This window comes from Tupaia chinensis, unplaced genomic scaffold (assembly GCF_000334495.1).
Source record: "Tupaia chinensis unplaced genomic scaffold, TupChi_1.0 Scaffold000083_1, whole genome shotgun sequence".
Taxonomy (NCBI): Eukaryota; Metazoa; Chordata; class Mammalia; order Scandentia; family Tupaiidae; genus Tupaia; species Tupaia belangeri.
Window position 1 is genome coordinate 45,860 of NW_006159544.1, and position 3,020 is coordinate 48,879.

The 3,020-nt window shown below is 41.0% G+C and overlaps 1 protein-coding gene across 1 annotated transcript in view; it reads right to left on the reverse strand.

The window, feature by feature from the left end:
* The window catches only part of FGD1 (FYVE, RhoGEF and PH domain containing 1), a gene marked incomplete at its 5' end in the record, with an annotated part of 60,273 nt that overhangs the window by 5,679 nt on the left and 51,574 nt on the right, over nucleotides 1-3,020 (reverse strand).

Here is a 3,020-nt window from a genome sequence, read left to right on the forward strand (position 1 = left end):
GTGCCACCTGCTGCTCCCTAGGTGGGTACTTTAATTATTTTTTTGAAGTTTGTTTTAGTCAGGAGAGAGAATACATATGTGTGCACTATGAGGGAGGGAGGAGATACTCTCAACAGGGTCTCATCCTGCTGCAGTCCCCTTCCCTTAGCCCTCCAGCTTATCAGAATATTGGGCATGCATACACCTGGCATATATTCAGGTCAACTTGGGATCTAAACTTATGATTGGCTTCTAGCACTGCAGTTTAATATGATACCACCTGTGTCACTGAGGCTGAGCCTGGATGGGGACTTTTAAGGAAGGTTTGTGCAGGGAGGTGCTAAACCTCTGGTAGACAGGTAAAGGTGAAATGTGTATGAAAAAGAATATGGAACATAAATACATAATTTCCTGTTGCTGGGATGTCAAGTTTGAGAAAGGAGTCCAGTTTATTTCATTTGTAAAATTGAGATGATGATGATCACTCTCTAAGTTGTTTTGATCAGTAACTGAGAACCAGTTGTGCTGGGTAAAGTGCCCAGCACAATGTCTGGTACACTACATGCTCAATCTATGTGAGTTTCCCTTTGCCTTCCTTCCCTGACTCTCCTTTCAGCTCTTCAGTTTCCAAGGCTTGGGGCAGCTCATCTACTGCTCACCAGGAATAAGACCCCAGCCTCTGCTGCTTCCCATGAAGCCTCTTCTAATTCCCTTCCACCTAGGCACTCCAGACAGCAAAAGTATCTAATGAGAAAATCTGACTACCACCATACTTAAAACCACTTCATGAAAAATTAAGAATGTAAGTCAATATTTAGCTAAAAGAGTATTCACGGCAATGCCATTTATTACAGTGAAAAAAATGGAAGCAGTTTAAGAGTTTAATAAGAAGGGATCAGGTAAAAATTGGTTTATCATTACTACAAGAGAATGTTAATGATGTACAAATATGTTTATAATATGTTTAATAAAAAGAAAATATGTAAAATATATCTATTATTGGGACCAGCAGGTGACATGGTGGTTAAGGTCCTGGACACTCCCCACATGGCTGACCACGGTTTTAGTCCTGGATCTGGTGGCTTGCTTTCTCGCTCCCCCTCACCCCCATATGTGTGTCTCTCTCTGTTCAAATTAAAATGAATGAATAAATTAAAAAATACAAGACATGGATCCTGAACTTCAGCTGTGAAATAGTGCTTTCAGAGACTTAAAATGAAGATATTCTGCTGAACTGTCTCCCTCATTCATTTCTAGAAAGACACAAACCCAGGCCCATCCCACATGGATCCTGAATTTCAGCTGTGAAATGGTGCTTTCAGAGACTTATAATGAAGATTTTCTACTGAAACGTCTCCCTCACTCGTTTCTAGACAGGTAGCATTACCTGTCTCTTTCTCTCCATTTCTCTCTCTCTGTGTCTCCCTGTGTCTTTTAATTAAAAAAAAAAAATTTTAAGGTAAAGTATTCTCTGGGCTCCCAAGCCCCTTTACTGTGCTAATAGGTGCCTCTCCCCATTCTACTTAGGAAAGGCACAAACCAGGCCCATCCCCCATGGATCCTGAATTTCAGCTATGAAATATTGCTTTCAGACTTAAAATGAAGATTTTCTGCTGAAATGTCTCCCTTACTCATTTCTAGTGGGTAGTGTCACCTGTCTCTTTCTCTCCATTTCTCTCTGTGTCTCCCTGTGTCTTTTAATTAAAAAAAATTTTTTGGAGAGATTTTTGCTACAGGGCACATGCACTCCCCAGAAAGACAGAGAAAGACAGAGAGACAGAAAGTGAGAAATCACCCCCCCTGGGGGTGTGGCCATGTGCAATCCCTTCTCCATTCTCCTCTTGGGATCATGGGCAAATGTGCCCGGCGTGAGTTTAAGCTACCAGGTCTGGGACTTGAACCATGGTTGACTACATGAGAGTTCAGTGACATAGCCATTATGCCAGCTGCTGGTCCCTAAAGAAAAAGTTTTTAAGGTATTCTATGGGCTCTCAAGGCTCTTTATTGTGCTAATAGGTGCCTCTCCCCATTCTATTTAGGAAAGGCACAAACCCAGGTCCATCCCACATGGATCTTGAACTTCAATTGTAAAATAAACGCTGCACGGTTTTCAATTTTTGCTTTTTAAAATTAAAATCTAATGTTTTTTTTATTATCTTTTTAAAATACTTTCTTCTTGTTTCCTTTTCTCTAATTCTTTTTCTTCTTTTTTATTTTTTTTTTGTAGAGGTTTTTGCTATAGGGCGCGTGCACTTGCCAGAAAGACAATGAGAGACAGAAAGTGAGACATCCCTCCGTGGGGCAATGGCCACTCCCCAATCCCTTCTCCTCCATTCTCCTCTCGGGATCTTGGGCACTCAAGCACATATGCCAGACATGAGTTTAAGCCACCGGGTCCAGGACTCGAAATGCGGTCGACTACATGGGAGTCTAGTGACATAGCCATTACGCTTACTGCTGTCCCTCTTTTCCTTTTTCTTTATCTTTACTCATTGGCTTCTCAGCTCCTACACACTAAGTGTCTAGACAGGTCCAAGTGAACAGGATCTAAACATCTGAATACAATTAGGGTCAGAATATTCCTCTATTACCACTGATTCTGATGTCCAAAGAGTGAAAATGGAATAGAAGAGAGATTGCAGATCATGTTCTGCATGTCTCTAAACACTGAGATTGAACTTCAAGAATTAGGAAGAAACACACTATCCATCAGATGACTAGAAATCACCGCAGGGTCACAAGAAATATGGGAAAACAAGAAAATACCTCTCCTCCAAGGAAAAATAATAACTCCTCTTCATCCTCAGACAGTATGATGAAATTCATGGAAATGTCAGATAAAGAATTTAGAATTTTTATGGTGACAAAGCTCACAAAGATTGAAGAGAAAAGAGACAGTGAACTACTGAAGAGGCAAGAGAAAGGAGATGACAAGTTCCAGGAGGTGAGGAAATTCACACTTTAAAGAATAAAATGGACCAGCAGTTAGCGTAATGGCTATGTCGCTGGACTCCCATGTAGTTGACTGCGGTTCAAGTCCC